Source organism: Anomaloglossus baeobatrachus, chromosome 2, assembly GCF_048569485.1.
Source record: "Anomaloglossus baeobatrachus isolate aAnoBae1 chromosome 2, aAnoBae1.hap1, whole genome shotgun sequence".
Classification (NCBI taxonomy): Eukaryota; Metazoa; Chordata; class Amphibia; order Anura; family Aromobatidae; genus Anomaloglossus; species Anomaloglossus baeobatrachus.
In genome coordinates, this window is record NC_134354.1 from 654,477,508 (window position 1) to 654,497,081 (window position 19,574).

General features: G+C 51.3%; 1 protein-coding gene across 1 annotated transcript in view; it reads right to left on the reverse strand.

The window, feature by feature from the left end:
- Positions 1-19,281, reverse strand: part of LOC142290491 (retinol dehydrogenase 7-like) — a 106,698-nt gene extending 87,417 nt beyond the window's left edge. The window contains exon 1 of the mRNA XM_075334453.1: positions 19,181-19,281. The gene's annotated coding sequence lies outside the window, so the exon portion shown is untranslated. The remainder of the gene's footprint in view (positions 1-19,180) is intronic.
- Positions 19,282-19,574: the final 293 nt, after the last annotated feature.

The window sequence follows — 19,574 nt, forward strand, 5'->3', positions numbered from 1 at the left end:
CAGTGATGTGCCGGCTGGGGGTGGCGCTCGGCGTTCCAGACGGTCGGATGAGACTCCCTGCAGGCCGCAGGTTAGAGACACAGGACGGAGGGCTGGAGCGGATGGGAGCGGCGACGTGGGGAGATCAGAGGAGGGTTACAGTGGCCCGCAGACGGCGATGAGATCTGTAATCACGGTCCCCCCCAGCGAGGATCGGGCTGGGGGGCGTTCCCAGCGAAGGTCAAGTTCTGCACGGCCTTCCTGGAGTCGGCAGGGAGGGAGCCCACTGAGAGCGACAGGAGAGGTAGCGGCGCAGCAGTCTGTCATGATGTCAGCAAGGAAGGACGGCGGCAGGGCGCCACGGCGGGCAAAGAGGAAGAGGTCCAGCAGGAGTCGCCCGGACGAGCAGGGTGCGGTGACCGTGGGGGTTGATGGCCGCCAGGTGCGTGCTGTCCCCTCGCTGGTCCCCCCTGAGGATTTCGCCAGCTCGTCGGAATCCGGCGAGGAAGAAGGAGCAACTGCAGCGGCAGGTCGGACAGAGCGGCAGCAGGAAGATCGTGGCACGGCTGGTCCGGAGTCGGTGCAACGGCAGCCTGGTGAGCGGACGTCAGAAATGTTGTATTCTGTGGGTAGCGCGGGCGGGGGTTCCGTTGCGGGACGCGTCGCGCAGGGAGTGGGGGCAGTCGGTCAGTCTGGTTTGCCGGGCCCGGAGTTTTGGGGGGAGCTTTTGGGGGTGTTGCAGGGGTTGTCTGCGGAACGGGTTAGTCGGTCTGGGCCTGGGGCCCCGGTGGGGGCGTGGGTGGGCCCCACGGAGGTGGTGCAGACGGAGGCGACGGTGCGCGAGGTTGCGACACGGGATCCTACCTCGGCGGTAGGTACGGGACAGGCGGCTGGAGGGGCAGCTGACGTGGGTGCGAGTAAGGAGGTGGAAAAGGAAAAAGAAAAGGAGGATGAGGTTGTGCGTTTGGATGATAGGGCGCGTAGTGAAATTTATGTGTGTTTTGAAGGTCAGTTAGGGGTTCATTTAAAAAAGGAGGTGAGGGAAAAGATTTGGAAAGGGGAGTACGTGGAAATTTTTTCCCTGCTTCCTTTGGAAAAGTTTAATTTGGATAAGGTGAAACCCAGTGACACAAAAAAGGAGAAAGAGGATGAGGAAAAACGGAGGTATCGGTTGATCCCGAGGACGTTTACTAACTGGCTACAGGCCTTTGCGATCTTAGCCAGCGTGATCGGGGAAAAGGAGCCGGAGCATTGTTCCGCCCTATTTGGATATATGGACGCGATAGGGGAAGCGTATAGAGTGTACGGCGGTTTAGGGTGGTTGAGATATGATGAGCAGTTCCGGCAACGGAAGGCTCTGCGGCCGGGTGTCCAGTGGGGCCACAAGGACATTTCTTTGTGGATGCGGTTAATGACGGCTCCGGCTCAGCCCTTTCGAGGGGGTGCCGGGAGCCCGGGTGCGAGTGGCGGGTCCTCGGCTGGACAGAAAAAAGGGGCTTGTTGGCAATATAACGAGGGACAGTGTAAGTTCGGGGCCTCTTGTCGGTTCAAACATGAGTGTTCCGGATGTGGAGGGTCCCACCCTCTGGCCAGGTGCTTCAAGAAAGGAAAAGGAAAGGCGGGGGAGGGGTCTGGAAAAAGGGAGGACGCCAGTGAGGGTAGAGGCGATGCTTCCCTATTTAAATAGATACCCGGATGTTAGGGCGGCGGAGTTGTTGGAACGTGGTTTTACGGAGGGCTTTCGGATTCCGTTTGAATCTGAGGCGCCGGTGTTTCGCCCGGGAAACTTGAGGTCCGCAAAGGAACATCCGGCGGTGGTGAAGGAAAAGCTGCAGAAGGAGGTGGAGTTGGGGAGGATGGCGGGCCCCTTCCAGGACCCGCCATTCTCCAACTTACGGATTTCCCCCCTAGGGGTGGTACCTAAGAAGGAGCCGAACAAATTTCGGCTCATTCATCATTTATCTTATCCGGCGGGATTGTCGGTAAATGATGGGATATCACCAGAGTTGTCGGCGGTATGTTATGTATCGTTCGATAGGGCCTTGGAGCTGGTAAGGGTTGCGGGGCGGGGGGCACTGATGGCAAAGGCGGATGTAGAAGCAGCTTTTCGTTTACTCCCGGTGCATCCAGAGAGCCTTCATCTCTTAGGGTGTATGTGGGATGGTGAATACTATGTGGATCGTTGCCTGCCGATGGGCTGTTCCATTTCGTGTGCTTATTTTGAGGCATTCAGTACGTTTGTGGAATGGGTAGTCAAGGAGGTGGCAGGAGTCCATTCAGTGATTCACTATTTGGATGACTTCTTTTGCGTGGGTCCGGCGGGCTCTTCGGTTTGCTCCTTGTTGTTGTTTACGTTAGAGCGGATCGCGCGGAGTCTGGGTATTCCGTTGGCAAAAGAAAAAACAGAAGGGCCGGTGACGGCCCTATGTTTCTTAGGTATCGAAATTGATACACTGGCGATGGAATGCCGGTTGCCGGAGGGGAAGCTTTTGGATTTGAAGGCGTCGGTGCGGTTTTTGTCGCAGGCCAAGAAGGTGCGGTTGCGGGATTTGCAGTCAGTGCTCGGAAAATTGAATTTCGCTTGTCGCATTATGCCGATGGGGCGGATATTTAATAGGAGACTGGCGAGCGCAACCGCGGGGGTAAAAGCTCCAAATCACTTTGTCAGAGTGACCAAAGTGATGAAAGGGGATTTGTTGGTTTGGGAGGAGTTCTTAGACCGGTACAACGGTCGGACCCTTTGGATGAGCGAGGCATTGTCCAATAGCCAGTTGGAATTGTATACTGATGCGGCTGGAGCGACAAGTTTTGTGGCAATTTTTCAGACGCGCTGGTGTGTGGGAAAGTGGCCACGGCTTTGGGTGGAAGCAGGTTTGGTGAGGAATTTGGCGCTCCTGGAATTGTTTCCCATCATTGTGGCAATCGAGTTGTGGGGCCCCGTTTTTCCGGAAGAAGGGTTTGCTTGCATTGTGACAACATGGCGGTGGTGCATTCCATCAATGCACTGTCGGCAAAATCCCCACCGGTTGTGGGGTATTTAAGGCACCTGGTGTTGCGATGCTTGGAGTTGAACATTTGCGTGGTGGCTCGGCACGTGCCAGGGATTCGGAATGAGGTGGCTGATGCGCTATCTCGGTTTCAGTTTTGCAGGTTCAGGAAGCTGGTGCCGGGAGCGGACGCGGATGGAGAACCTTGCCCGGAATGGCTGTGGGACCTGGCATCGGTATAGCATTTGAGGGAATTAGGAGATCGGTGTCTGAGGCTACTTGGTGCCGATATCAGGCGGTGTGGCAAGCTTGGGCAGAGTTGGAGAGAGGGGAATTTTTGGAGTCGGGTTACAAGGGCCGAGTGTTGGGGGTCCTGATGTTAATTAGTGGGGATTTTTCGGCAGGTCGGTCCGTTTCGGTGATTGGTGGCAAGTTGGCGGCATTGGCCTTCTTGTTTCAGATGCAAGGGGTTCGGGACGCGACTAAGGATTTTCTGGTGCGGCAGGCAATGAAAGGTTTTCGAAAGGGGGCCCAGTCGCGTGACATGAGGCGGCCGGTGTCATTGCCATTGTTGGTTCGTTTAGTGGGGTGTTTGGGGGAATTGTGTTCGTCTTCTTATGAGAGGGTGTTGTTTTCAGTAGCTTTTGTATTGGCGTTTTTTGGGGCCTTTCGCATTGGTGAATTGGTCAGCCAGACCAAGCAAGCGATGGGTGGGTTGCTGTTAGAGGATGTAATGCTGGGGGAGGACAGAGTGGAATGTCGCCTTCGCTTTTCGAAGACGGATCAGAGGGGTCGGGGGCGCTTAATAGTGTTGTTTGCTTTACCGGGGCACCAGTTGTGCCCAGTGGCACAAGTGTCTGAGTTTTTAAAGGTGCGGGGCGGTTTTCCTGGCGTTTTTCTTAGACATGTGGACGGATTGGCTTTGTCGAGGTACCAATTCAATGCGGTGCTGAAGATGGCTTTAGCAAGGGTGGGGGAGGAGCCACGTGAGTACGGGTCTCACTCCTTTCGGATAGGGGCGGCGACGGAAGCCGCCAGGTGGGGTTTGAGTGAGGATTGTATCCGGCGGATTGGGAGGTGGGAGTCTTCCAGGTTTCGTTTGTACATTAGGCCTCACTTGGTCAGGTGAGGGTCAGGGGTGGGGGATTCCTGGTTTGTGTTTGATGCTGGTTGTGGTAATTTTTCTTGTGCTGTTGCTGTTTTTATTCGTGGTTTTGTATTTTGTAGGTCCGTGCCTTGTGTGGATCCTCGGGCACTCCTATGTGTATTGGGGAGCGTTGCGGGCGGATGTGCGTCGTGACGGTCGGCAGCTTGGAGTGTCGGTGTCGGAAGCCCGAGTAAAGTGGCTCGGAATTCGGGGCATGACTTGGGGTAGAGTGCGCCCAGAGGTGGCTTATTATAGCCGTATGGATCGTGACCCTGATGTGTTAATTTTGCACGTGGGTGGGAACGATTTGGGAGTAAGGTCGGCAAGGGAGTTGAAAAGGGACATAAAGCTGGACCTGTTACATTTGTGGAGGGCGTTCCCGGGCATAGTTATTGTGTGGTCGGACATCATAGCTCAGATGCAGTGGCGTTTTGGTAGGTCGGTGGACCGTATTAATAGGGCTCGGAGCAAGCTGAACCGGGCAATTGGTAGGTTTGTGGCGAGGAATGGAGGGTTGGTGGTACGGCATAGAGAATTGGAGGAGTCCACGGAGCAGTATCTGAGGAGAGATGGGGTTCATCTGACTGATGTGGGTCTGGATTTATGGATGTTGGGTTTGAGGGATGGCCTGGAGCAAGCACTAGGGGTGTGGGGGGCCCGGGCCAAGTAAGGGTGTCACTTGGCCGGTCTGTGGCGGGGTGATAGGTCCGTCTGAGAGGTTGGGAGTACCGACAGTCGGTTTGTTGGTACGAAGTCGCTCAAGGGGAGTGGCTTCGGACTGGATGGGAACTTGTGGGCGGAGGGCCCGCAGGTTCTGGGTAGGGGTAATCAACGATGGAACGTTGTTACCCCTCACCTTGGGCCGGGTGGTCACGGCCGAGGTGGTCCTCTGGGCCGGTTTGGAGGTTACGGCCGTGGGGTTAGGAATGATGGTTGGCCTCTCGGATGGATCTATCGGGGTTTCTGGTTATACGGGTATATATGTATAAGGTTAAGTTTAACAATTGAGTGGCATGTTGGGCCACGAGTTTTGGTATACATATATACGTTTAAATAAAACTGTGGCCATTCCTGCAATAAAGTCGTGGTTCTCGTCTTTATTTAGGTAGATTGGTATGGGGGTGTTAGCATGGTAACCTGCTTATCCCTTATAGATACGTCAAGAAGGGCAGTGAACCCCATAGGGGTGAACGGACCCCATGACGATCGGGAGGGTGCCAGGTTAGGAAGGGGTTAATTTGGTTTACATGGATAGGGGATATATGGGGCTATAGGATTGGTGGAAGGGAGCTGTAAGGGGATTGGGAGGGGAGCAAGGAAGGGGTGGGGAGTTTGGGGAGGTATAAGAGAGGGGGTGTACTGTTTACCTCCCCTTTTGTCGCCGGAAAGTTGTGTCCCACCCGCCCGCCCTGATATATGTATATGTATATGTTTATAACAAAAAAAAAAGAAAAATAATAATGAAAAGTGATGGTTTTTTCAAAAAAAAAAAAGAACAAAGAAAAGAGGAATAAATGAGAATGCAAGGTTGATTTGCCAATTTTGTTGTTGTCACAGCGGGGTGATAGGTCCGTCTGAGAGGTTGGGAGTACCGACAGTCGGTTTGTTGGTACGAAGTCGCTCAAGGGGAGTGGCTTCGGACTGGATGGGAACTTGTGGGCGGAGGGCCCGCAGGTTCTGGGTAGGGGTAATCAACGATGGAACGTTGTTACCCCTCACCTTGGGCCGGGTGGTCACGGCCGAGGTGGTCCTCTGGGCCGGTTTGGAGGTTACGGCCGGGGGGTTAGGAATGATGGTTGGCCTCTCGGATGGATCTATCGGGGTTTCTGGTTATACGGGTATATATGTATAAGGTTAAGTTTAACAATTGAGTGGCATGTTGGGCCACGAGTTTTGGTATACATATATACGTTTAAATAAAACTGTGGCCATTCCTGCAATAAAGTCGTGGTTCTCGTCTTTATTTAGGTAGATTGGTATGGGGGTGTTAGCATGGTAACCTGCTTATCCCTTATAGATACGTCATGAGTACAAGCATCCTCCTTTTGAGCTAGTACAGCTATGAGTCTTCCTGGGAATGATGCAACATGTTTTTTACACCTGGATTAGAGGATCCTCTGCCATTCTTCCTTGCAGCTCCTCTCCAGTTCCGTCAGGTTGGATGATGAATGTTGGTGGACAGCCAGTTTCAGGTTTCTCCAGAGATGCTCAATGGGGTTTAAGTCAGGAAGCCGGTTAAGAATGGTCACAGAGTTGTTCTGAAGTCAATGTTTTGTTATTTTTGTTATTTTAGCTGTGTGCTTAGGATCATTGTCTTGTTGGAAGATGAACCTTCGGCCAAGTCTGAGGTCCAGAGCACTCTGGAAGAGGTTTTCTTCCAGGATATCTCTGTACTTGGCTATATTCATCCTTCAATTGCAACCAGTCGTCCTGTCCCTGCAGCTGAAAAACACCCCCAAAGCATGATGCTGCCACCACCATGTTTCACTGTTGGGATTGTGTTAGGCAGGTGATGAGCAGTGCCTGGTTTTCTCCACACATACCGCTTTGAATTGTCACCACAAAGTTCTATCTTCATCTCATCAGACCAGAGAATCTTATTTGTCATAGTCTGGGAGTCCTTCATGTGTTTTTTTGCAATCTCTATGCGGGCTTTCATATTTCTGCACTGAGGAGGGGCTTCTGTTCGGGCCACTCTGCCATAAAGGCCTGACTGGTGGAGGGCTGCAGTGATAGTTGACTTTGGAGAATTTTCTCCCATCTCCCTACTGCATCTCTGGAGCTCAGCCACAGTGATATTTGGGTTCTTCTTTACCTCTCTCACCAAGGCTCTTCTCCATGATTGCTCAGTTTGGCTGGACGGCCAGATCTAAGAAGAGTTTTGGTGCTGTGGCGCCCCAGGACCTGGTCGCCACAACAGCATTGCCCTTCCAAAGGGTTAATGCTGAGCCTGGAGGTAATTGGGAGATCTATTGGCCAGTAAGTTTAACATCCAACGCAGTTCTCCCTCCGGCCAGCAGGGGGAGCTCTGAACCTGGAATTCCAGGGAGCATTCCTTAAGTCTGACCTGAGGGAGGAAGTAGTGTTCAGTCTGTAGAAAGGAAGCAAAGAGAACAGACGCAGAGTAATGCTGCCTTGTGGAACTGGGGCCTAGAGCTGGAATAGCTTGGCCCAGTGAAGCAAGAAGTGCAGAGAGGCACAGAAGAGACTCTGACATCGGAGTCTGTGGTTGCCAGGGTATAAAATCCTTCCCTGGTAGCCGAATCCGGAGGGCAGGAGAGCTGCAAGCCCCCTGGCCCAGAAGCAATCTGAAGGTACAGCTGCATCCCAAGGGCCCGGTGTGGAATCCAGCAGAGAAGCACCAGAGAGGGCCTGCGCAGTCTACCACACAGAAAAAGGAATGAACCACTGGTCCGAGCAGCAGGAGGGCCTTTACTAAATTCAGAGTGCAGGGTCCTATAATAGTAAAGAAAAGAAAGATTAGGGAGTAGGCCTCATACTCAACTGGCCAAAGATCACCCCCAGGCACATCCAGGCCGGCCGGACCATCTTTACCATCTGTGACGGTCTCCCTGGACTAAACTGCTGCCGAGTAAAAGAGGAGAAGGTAAAGAGACTACTGTTTGTGCCTGTTTCTTTCACTGCCTGTCGGCTCTGCACCGTGTTATTCACACCATAGACTCTCATGAACACCAACTGTTGCCCCGGGGTACCGCTCTACCTGTGGGGAGCAGGACCATCCTAGCTGCCATTCCAACAGCCCCGGAGGCCCCATACAGCAGCGGCGGCTTAATAGCCGCATACCACAAGTGGCGTCACGAACACAAACTTTATTCAAACCCCAAGTCACCAGCCATATTTAAACTGACACCCACCAGGGCCACGGAGCCGGGCCCCGCCACCACTGACGACCCCCGGACTAGTCCGGCCCGGCTCCGGGTGTCCCATAGCCCTGGGGTGGGCGAGTCAACTTTTGGCGTCACGAACAGGATTTCGTGCCCGGCGCCCACCGGGTACTGTGCACCTTTGAAAAGACTGTGTGTTTACTGTTTGAAGACTGCCGCCGCCATTAGCTTCGCTGAGTGCAGGAAGAAGGGGGGCGTGCCCAAAAAAGAGCGCGAAGGGAGCGCGCCATCAGAGCGGAGGGTCGTTAACCCCGCGCTATCCGGAAGAGATTGTAAAAAGAAAGCGGAGCCTGGTAAGGTTCACTAAGGGGGAGGAAGATGTCCGACACCGAGGGAGAGCCGGTGGCTGTAGTAGTTCAAGATGCAGCAGCACCGGCCGATGTAATCCCAGTCGCCGTCGCCCCAGCCCCCGCGGTAGCGCCGGTAATGCCGATCACAATGCCGTACATCCCGGGAGCAGAATGGCTGCCGCAGTACTCCGGGGAGTCACATACCCTGAGCGACTTCAGAGAAAGGCTGCACAGCTTGTTCCGGGTGTATCCGCTGACTGAGAGCCAGAAGGTGGGCATACTAATGGGGCAGCTAGCCGGCGCGGTCCAGCGTGAAGTGAAGTCCTGGTCTGATACAGATAAAGGGACAGCAACCCAGATACTGGCCAAGTTAAAGAGTACTTTCGACACCCGCACCGCAGCAGAAATAAAGATGAGATTCTTTGGGTGCAAACAACGGGCCACAGACAGCATAAGGGACTATGCCTTAAACTTGCAGGAGGCCCTGAGAGCAATTAAACAGGTGGACCCAGAGAGTGTACGTGAAGAAGACAAACTCCTAACTGAGCAGTTCATAGAAGGGCTCCTGTCAGATGCCCACAGGACCCAGCTGCGTATCATGGTCCTGCAGAACCCTGCTCTGGACTTTGCAAAGTTTAAGGACCAGGCCATCCGGGTACTGAGGGAATCTACACCGAATGACTCAGTACCCCTCCGACCTCTTGCTATCACGTACCCCGGGGTGGTGCCTGCAACACGAGCTGCTGCAGGGGCTGAGGCGCAGTCCCTGGATAAGGATCCCGCTGTAGAGCTCAGACAGCAGATCCAGGAGCTGACCAAGACTGTAGCTGCCCTTGCCAAGACCGTACAGTCTCTACAAGTGACCCCATCGCCTGCAAGAATCGAGTTGGCCTACAGCCCAGATGACGCCCCATGGATGCGACAGAGGAGGATTCCGCCGACCCGAGGAAAAGACACAGACCGGTATGATTCAACAGGACAACCGATCTGCCGCCGCTGCAGCCAGGCGGGCCATATGGCAAGACACTGTCCTTTAAATGGGCCGAGCCTGGGGCCAGGAGCCGACCCCCAGGTGTAAGGAAGCCCGGCTCAACCCCCAGTCGCAGCAAGTATGTGGGAGGACGCCCGGTCCTTCCTATTGTGCTGGATGGGATCCCTTTGAATGCCCTCCTGGATACGGGGTCCCAGGTAACAACCATCCCTTATAAACTGTACAAAAGATATTGGGCTGATTCAGACATTGACCATGGCCCAGATGATGATTTAACAATTGTGGCCAGTAATGGTCAGCCCTTGCCTCAAATTGGGTATAAAGAAGTAACCATTAAAGTGGGGCGGGTAGAATTGCCATGTCAGGGGATGATAATTGTAGATATTGATCGCAAAGAATCTGACCCACTGCTAACCATTGGTACAAATGTGATAGAAAATTGTATTGCCGAAGTGATAATTTTGTTGCAACAGGCGTCTGAAACTGCGAGCTCCGGGCAGCAGCGTGCCCTACAGAGGGAGATCAGAGCCCTGGTGAGGAGGCAGCAGGTAGAGCTGGCCGGAGGAGAAATTGGCAGTGTGAGGGTAAGTGACCCCCTCCCCATTGCAATACCCCCAAGAAGTGAAATGTTGATATGGTGTCGGGCAGCAATAGGCCTCAAGGGTCAGGATTACCAGGCCTTGGTAGAACCGGTGTATTCTGACAGTAGGCCTGGAGTCCTGATAGCCAGAGGGGTGGCAGACGTCCGCAAGGGAAGAGTGCCCGTCCGTGTCCTGAATTGTGGGGAGGAGGAAGCCAAATTGCCCCGGTACGCCACTGTAGCAAAACTGTACACTGTAAGTAACAATACCATCAAAGCAGTGGAACCCTTGATCCCGTCCGACCAGGCGGAAGACAATGGCTCCAAGGGACAGCTGGAAGACTGGTGCCAAAAATTACATGTGGGCACCGACTCCACCCCCTCACACCAAAAGCATGGGGTTTACCGGGTGGTACAGGAGTACGAGCGGGTCTTCAGCAAACACCCCCTAGATTTTGGGCAGGTAAAAGGGGTTAAACATCAAATCCCCACGGGTGATCATCATCCCATTAAAGAGAGATACCGCCCTGTACCCCCAGCACAGTATCAGCGTGCCAAAGAAATGTTACGGGAAATGAAGGAGGCTGGGGTTATCAGAGATAGCTGTAGCCCTTGGGCAGCTCCACTAGTGCTCGTAAAGAAAAAAGATGGTACAATGAGAATGTGCGTAGATTACAGACAAATTAACCGCATTACACATAAAGATGCTTATCCACTACCCAGAATAGAAGAGTCACTAACGGCCTTAAAATCAGCTAATTATTTCTCCACCCTGGATCTCACCAGTGGGTATTGGCAGGTTCCCGTGGCAGAGGCGGACAAAGAGAAGACTGCATTCACAACACCAATGGGTCTCTGCGAGTTCAATTGTATGCCGTTCGGGCTCTGCAATGCCCCAGGGACATTTCAGAGATTGATGGAGTGCTGCTTCGGCCATCACAACTTTGAAACCGTGCTATTGTACCTGGATGACGTCATAGTCTACTCCAAGACCTACGAAGATCACCTGAGGCACTTAGCAGAAGTGTTTGAGTCCCTGTCGGAGTATGGCCTGAAGATAAAGCCGTCCAAATGTCACCTCTTGAAGCCAAAGGTACAGTACCTGGGTCATGTGGTCAGCGCAGAAGGTGTGGCACCTGATCCGGAGAAAGTCACCGTAATCAAGGACTGGCCAAGACCCACCACGGTAAAGGAGGTGCGGCAGTTCCTTGGGCTGGTGGGCTACTACCGAAGGTTCATTGATGGTTTCACAAAGATAGCAGCGCCTCTTCAAGATCTCCTGGTGGGCCAGCCGAAGCAGGCTAAGAAGCAGAGCCCTCCATTTGAATGGAACAGCCAAATAGAAACATCTTTTGTCCGGCTGAAAGGGGCTCTCACGGGAGAAGAAATTCTGGCCTACCCTGACTACAGCCAGCCGTTTGTACTGTATACAGACGCCAGCAACGTGGGACTGGGAGCAGTTCTGTCCCAGGTGCAGGGAGGCAGAGAGAAGGTGATAGCTTACGCCAGTAGGAAGCTTCGGCCCACAGAAAGGAATCCAGAAAACTACAGTTCCTTCAAGCTGGAGTTCCTCGCTATTGTTTGGGCAGTGAATGAATGCTTCAAGCACTATCTGGCATCGGCCAAGTTCACCACCTTCACGGACAACAATCCGTTGACACATCTGGCAACAGCCAAGTTAGGTGCGTTGGAACAGCGATGGATGGCCCGGCTGTCTAACTTTGACTTTACCATCAAGTACCGGGCTGGCAAGAAGAATAACAATGCTGATGCGCTGTCCAGAATGCCTCACTTACCCGAGTCTGGAGAAGACCTGGATGAACTCGAAGAGATAGAGTTACCGGCTTTCCATCACCAAGGTGTTTCCCAGTGTGAGCATGCTGTAGGAGTGAAGCGCTCGAGCCAGCATGAGGTCTCGGTCAACCCATTACTCCACCATAATTGGGAAGAGACACAGAACGGTGACCCGGCCGTGCGATTGGTCAAAGAAAAGCTAGCACAAGCTGAGACCCATCTCGGTCCAGACGCTCCACAAGAAGCCCAGCAGTTGTGGAAGGAGAGGGGACGACTGTTCACCTACCAAGGCAAGCTCTGCAAGAGATATGTTAACTGGCGAACGAATGAACTCGTCTGGCAGATAGTGGTCCCACAGAGGGATGCTCCAATGGTCCTAGCAGCTTACCATGATAAAGCAGGACACTTCGGGTGGAAGAAGTTGGAGACCCTACTCCGCGATCGGTTCTACTGGGTGCACATGAGAAAGACGATCGAGAAGTGGTGCCGAGACTGTGGTCCGTGTAACCTAAGGCGGAAGGATGATGCCAGCCAGAGGTCTCCCCTACAGCCAATTGTCACGAAGCAGCCCCTGGAGTTGGTGGCCCTGGACCACGTGAAGTTAACACCAAGCCGGTCGGGCTATGTGTACGCCCTCACCATTGTGGACCATTACTCTCGTTTCCTGGTAGTAGTGCCTGTGAAGGACCAGACAGCCAGAACAGCAGCTAGAGCATTCCAGGCATACTTTTGTCGGCCTCACGGTTATCCGGAAAGGGTACTGACTGATCAAGGTCCTGCATTCGAGGCCAAAGTGTTCCAAGAGTTCTGTAACATGTACGGCTGTAAGAAAATCCGAACAACACCGTTACACCCCCAAACCAATGGATTGTGCGAGAAGATGAACCATGTGGTTATTGATATGCTGAAGACTCTACCTCTGGAAGAAAGAAACCAATGGCCAGAGAAGTTACCAGATCTGGTAGACCTGTACAAGCATATCCCAGTAAATTCGACCAACTGCAGCCCTGCTTACCTGATGCGAGCAAGACCTGGCAAGTTACCTGTAGACTTTGAGATGGGGACTGTGTCACCTGAAGCGGTTCAGGAGATAGAAGATTGGGATACAGAGCAACAACAGCAGTACCGCAAAGTCCAGGAATGTGTAGAAAGGAGCCTGTCCCAAGCAAGAACAAGACAAGAGCAGATCTACAATCAAACAGCCCCAGCAACTCCCTTAGCACCTGGAGAACAGGTCCTCAAGAAAAAGCGGAGGGCGCATAAATTAGATGATCAGTGGGAGAATGAACCCTACACCATTATTCCCTCCAACTTTGACAATAGTAAGGTATGCCTCATAAGCAAAGATGAAGAAGACCTATCAAGCAGTTTCTCGAGACCGCCTGAAAGCGTGCCCTGAACGGTGCAGAATCCAAAAAGAAGTAGAAGAAGTACAAGAAAGTCCCCAAAGTCCAGAAAAAGAGGAAGAGATGATCCAAACAATCCTTTGAAAATTCCCCAAAACTTGGACCCGAATAAACAATGCCATAGTGGTACCAGTCTTGACGTTCCCGCAGTTGGTCGAGCCAGAAACAGAAGAGGTTCCAGATCCACCTAAAGAACCGTCCGCTCCAACACAAGATGACACGCCAGCAGTAGAACAGGAGGCTCAACCCTCTGCCAGTGGTGAACCTGCTGTACCCTTGGCGAATCTGAGACCCCTTAGGCAACCAACATGCATCCCTGTCAGGGTTAGGCCTACCAATAACACGGGGGGGCAGACACTCCAAGTAGTCAGGGACAAACCCCAGAGCTACGCCAGTCCCAACGTAGCACTCGGGGACAGCCCCCTCCAAGGTTTAGAACATAGAAAGTAAAATACCTAACAGAGTGTAAATAGTTATGTGAAAATGTCTTGTATGTAATGTTGTGTATAAAATGTTTTTTTATGACTAAGTAAATGGACAATTGGGTCACTGGACTATGAGTGGCCAACACTTTAATTGTTCATAGTTAGCACCAGCGTGCTCAGCACCCCTGAAGAAAAACCCGTCCGGCGTGCATAGAGTGGGGTCATCAATGCACGGTCACGAAAACCATGACCCCGATGACACATCGCACGATAGATCGTCTTGTGTGACGCCTGCATTACACTGATGGACTAGAAAATTCACTGCATTATACTAAAGGATAACATGATCAAGTCCCGTGTAGGACTAATAAACCATTTTTTATTACTAAAACTTAATTTGAAAATGCAAACCCTTGTAAAAATTACATGAAATGATGACCTGTACTAGATTTGCTGTTTTCATTAATTTGACCTCACAAACAAAAGTAAGCAAAAAGTCTTCCCTATCCCAAATATTCAAAAATTGAACCGTCTACACTTCCCTGACAAAAATAACAATAGTAAAAGGAAAAGTAGTAATATATATATATATATATATAAAAAGAAATATCCATACATAGAATTTTGTTATAATCCTATTGACCTTTAGGCGGGCTTTGCACGTTGCGACATCGCAAGCCGATGCTGTGATGTCGCACGCGATAGTCCCCGCCCCCGTCGCAGGTACAATATCTTGTGAAAGCTGGCGTAGCGAAAAATATCGCTACACCGGCTTCACATGCACTCACCTGCCCTGCGACCGTCGCTCTGGCCGGCGACCCACCTCCTTATTAAGGGGGCGGGTCGTGCGGCGTCACTGCGACGTCACACGGCAGGCGGCCAATAGGAGCGGAGGGGCGGAGATGAGAGGGATGTAAACATCCCGCCCACCTCCTTCCTTCCGCATATTCTACGGAAGCGGCGGTGACGCCGGTAGGAGATGTTTCTCACTCCTGCGGCTTCACACACAGCGATGTGTGCTGCCGCAGGAGCGAGGAACAACATCGGACCGTCGCGTCAGCGTAATTATGGATTACGCCGACGCTGCACCGATGATACGATTATGACGCTTTTGCGCTCGTTAATCGTATCATCGAACCTTTACACACTACGATGTCGCATGCGATGCCGGAAGTACGTCATTTTCAATTTGACCCCACCGACATCGCACCTGCGATGTCGTAGTGTGCAAAGCCCGCCTAAGGATAAAGCTAACATCAAATATTGCTGTTTTTTTTGCTCATTTTGCTTCTCAAAGAGTGAAATAAAAAGTGATCAAAAAAGTAGTTTTGATCTACAAAATGTTACAAAATGTTACTAATGACAAATTTTTATGCAAGAAATAAGCCCCCATGTAGCTGTGCCAATAGAAAATTGTATAACTTGTGGCTCTCAAAAATATGTCGAAAACAGATACATTTTTTTCAAAGACTATTTATAATGCAAAATAAAACCCTACGGAAATGTATTTTCACCATAGTCCTACTGACTTTCAAAATAAAATTAACATATAAATTGTAATTTTAATCTGCAAAACAGTAAAAGAGTGTGAGAGTAGCTTGTTTGTTTATATTCCTCCCCATTCGATCTATGAATTCCAAAAGGATGACACGGACAAATACCAAGCACCACAAAAAAGCCCTAATACAGTTATCGGCTGAAAAAATAAGAGTTATGGATCCTAAAATGCAATAATAATAAAAATATTAATAATGATAATACATATACTGGCATAGTATATTTATATATATATATATATATATATATATATATATATATATATATATATACTATATAATATTATAATATTATATATATACTGTATATATACTGTATATATACCGTATATATATACTGTATGTGTATATCTATATATATAATTGCCTTATTCTGTCTGTCTGTCTGTCTGTCTGTCTTGCTCCAAAATTGTGTCCTTACGGTGACACAAAGCTGATTGGCCGCTGGGCTCGCTATGACCCCGCTCCCCGCACAGATTGGCCACTCGCCCAGGCTGCGCCCCCACACGGATTGGCCGGCCGCTCGCCCAGGTTCCGCCCCCCCCACAGATTGGCCTCTCGCCCCGGCACCCTGCAGGCATTGGCAACTCGGCAACGCCCCGCCCCCCTCACGCAATGCACGCTAGCTCTGGCCCCCCCCCCCCCACGCATTCCCCAAACCGACACGGTCACGGAGCCACGACTACCAGGTGAGTACTGTACCCCTGGGAGCCCACATCAGCGTACGCCGCCAAACCAGCCGACACATACCCTCGCATTGCTGGGGTTTGTCGCCGTATGCTGGTGTGGGCTCCCGTGCGAGCGGGGGACGAGATACGCTGGTAACCATGGTAGCATTGTTACCAGCGCATCAAGGTCCTGCAGCGGCGGAAAATACACACACGCACATAACAGCACACACACATCAGATCACACTCACTCTCACACACACACATCAGTTCACACTCACTCTCACACACATCACATCGCATCCACACATCAAGGTCCTGCAGCGGCGGAAAATACACACACGCACACACATAACAACGCACGCACATAACAGCACACACACACATCAGATCACACTCACTCTCACACACACCTCACACACACATCACATCGCATCCACATACTCACAACATCCTGGGATATCGCTTGCTTCTCGGCGGCGATACTGTGTTGTGAGCTTCCAGGACCTGCCGGAGGATCACATGGCCAGAAGCATGTGGTATCTCCGGATGTTGTGAGTATGAGCGCGTATGTGCAATATCGTCAATGTGTGTGTGCGTGAGTGTATGCGATCGGGTGTGCGTGAGTGTATGCGATCAGGTGTGTGTGAGTGCATGCGATCGGGTGTGTGTGAGTGTATGCGATCGGGTGTGTGTGAGTGTCGGCAAAGGAGCACGGCGTGCTGGAGGAGGCTGGGAGGAGAGAGGCTGATCCTGGGGAAGGCTGGGATGGGGAGGCTGACGCTGGGGGAGGCTGAGGCTGGGGTAGGCTGGGAGGAGAGAGGCTGATGCTGGGGACCGAAAAGGCTGATGCTGGGAGGAGAGAGGCTGATGCTGGGGGAGGCTGAGGCTGGGGTAGGCTGGGAGGAGAGAGGCTGATGCTGGGATGAGAGAGGCTGATGCTGGGGACAGAGAGGCTGATGCTGGGGACAGAGAGGCTGATGCTGGGGACAGAGAGGCTGATGCTGGGAGGAGAGAGGCTGATGCTGGGAGGAGAGAGGCTGATGCTGCGGGTAGAGAGGCTGATGCTGGGAGGAGAGAGGCTGATGCTGGGGACAGAGAGGCTGATGCTGGGAGGAGAGAGGCTGATGCTGGGAGGAGAGAGGCTGATGCTGGGAGGAGAGAGGCTGATGCTGGGGACAGAGAGGCTGATGCTGGGGACAGAGAGGCTGATGCTGGGAGGAGAGAGGCTGATGCTGGGATGAGAGAGGCTGATGCTGCGGGTAGAGAGGCTGATGCTGGGAGGAGAGAGGCTGATGCTGCGGGCAGAGAGGCTGATGCTGCGGGTAGAGAGGCTGATGCTGGTGCAGCATGGGGGATGGAGCACGATGGGGGGTGCGCAGAATGGGGGATGGCGCACGTTTGGGAGTGCGCAGCATGGCGGATGGAGCACGTTTGGGAGTGCGCAGCATGGCGGATGGAGCACGTTTGGGAGTGCGCAGCATGGCGGATGGAGCACGTTTGGGAGTGCGCAGCATGGCGGATGGAGCACGTTTGGGAGTGCGCAGCATGGCGGATGGAGCACGTTTGGGAGTGCACAGCATGGCGGATGGAGCAAGTTTGGGAGTGCGCAGCATGGCGGATGGAGCACGTTTGGGAGTTCGCAGAATGGCGGATGGACCACGTTTGGGAGTGCGTAGCATGGCGGATGGAGTACGTTTGGGAGTGCGCAGCATGGCGGATGGAGCACGTTTGGGAGTGCGCAGCATGGCGGATGGAGCACGTTTGGGAGTTCGCAGAATGGCAGATGGACCACGTTTGGGAGTGCGTAGCATGGCGGATGGAGTACGTTTGGGAGTGCGCAGCATGGCAGATGGACCACGTTTGGGAGTGCGCAGCATGGCGGATGGAGCACGTTTGGGAGTGCGCAGCATGGGAGATGGAGCACAATGGGGGGTGCGCAGCATAGGGGATGGAGCACGATGGGGAGTGCGCTGCATGGGGGATGGAGCACGATAGGGAGTGCGCAGCATGGTGGATGGACCACGTTTGGGAGTGCGCAGCATGGTGGATGGAGCACGTTTGGGAGTGCGCAGCATGGCGGATGGAGCACGTTTGGGAGTGCGCAGCATGGGAGATGGAGCACGATGGGGGTGCGCAGCATAGGGGATGGAGCACGATGGGAAGTGCACACCTCCCCCAACACACACGCGCGCGCACTGCACAACACACCACACACACACACTGGGAACCACAAACAACTGCCCTACACAGACACCCACATACACAGACAACGCTGCACACACACAACACCCAACACACAAACACCGCGGCACACACAAATATACGCACATACCGCACAACACACACATTGCACAAAACATACCTCCCCCAAAACACACCACACACACACAAACCGCGCAACACACACACACACAGCGCTCCACAAACAACGCAACACACGCAACACACATACAACACCGCTCTCACCCCCCGCCACACCCAGACAACACCCAGAACATGTACAGCCCCTACACAAACACTTGGTAACTACACACAACAACATCTATATATATAACAAAAATCATACATGAACTACACAATACGTAAATTCTAGAATACCCGATGTGTAGAATCGGGCCACCTTCTAGTATATATATATATATATATATATATATATATACATATATATATATATATATATATATATATCTAATATAAAAATGCCCGGCATAGTAGCTACAATATTGCAGTGATACACTGTTGCTACATATCCGCTTGTTTCTCAACATATTGTTTATATTTATAAATATATGGTGCTTATAATGTACATTAAGAGAAGGATTTCCCAATCCACGAGTTCTAACCACTTTCTAAGAAACGATTGGTTAAACAAATAGCAAAAGTGGCACATTATATTTGAGTTGGATATTCTAGGTGGTGCTTACCGGCACAAAATAGAACAGTCTAATTTTCAGATAATATAGTCCACGACACTCACCAATGTCCATTCAATTCTCTTATTCATGGATAGCAGTTGCACGGTAGGAATAGTTTCCTAAGATGGCCTACGGCTGTTTTGCGTGTTAACACGCTTTCTCAAAGCCTTGAGTTGTTGACTATAGTCTCTGAAAATTGAATGATGGCGCCAATAATCTAAACCACAGCTGTACACACACCAGTCCTAAAATCAAGTTACTGTAGCAAGCAAATTATACCTAGTTTTATATTGGGTACAATCCCACATCTGTTGCCATTTGTGAGCCAGAAACCTAATGTGGTGCGCAAAATCCTTCACAACAATAGAGCATTCTACATATGAAATCACAACACACAAATTTGCAACGTAGACATAGATAACTTAATAAGATAAGATTATTAATAAGATTATTATTGCATAAATTAAGCAAAATTTAAATAAAAGAGACCACTACGATTTCAGATTTAGAATCCATTTGACGATAGTTCTTTACCTGTATTTGCTATTACTTCAACTTGCTATGTAATAGTTGAGCTGGTGATGTGGCATTTCTATCTGAAGCTATTTGGCTTCTGTGGAAAAAGGTTTGGAGTTTAAATACACAGAACTGAAGAGGAAATAATGGGAGGAGGCAGAAACAGAGGCCTTCCAGTGCCAAAAGTACGAGGAATGACTGCCTGGCATGTACGTGTTCTTTTTAAATAAACGAAACACTGCACTCTTACAATGGAATTGATATATCAATGCCATAATAGGCACTAAATGCTTGTATGTGCAAAACGAGAATATAGAAAGACAAAATCATAAATAGCTAGTATTTTACTGAACAGATTAATTTCCTGAAACGTCTCTAAAGATTAGAGATGATAGGACCCATTGAAGTTCGA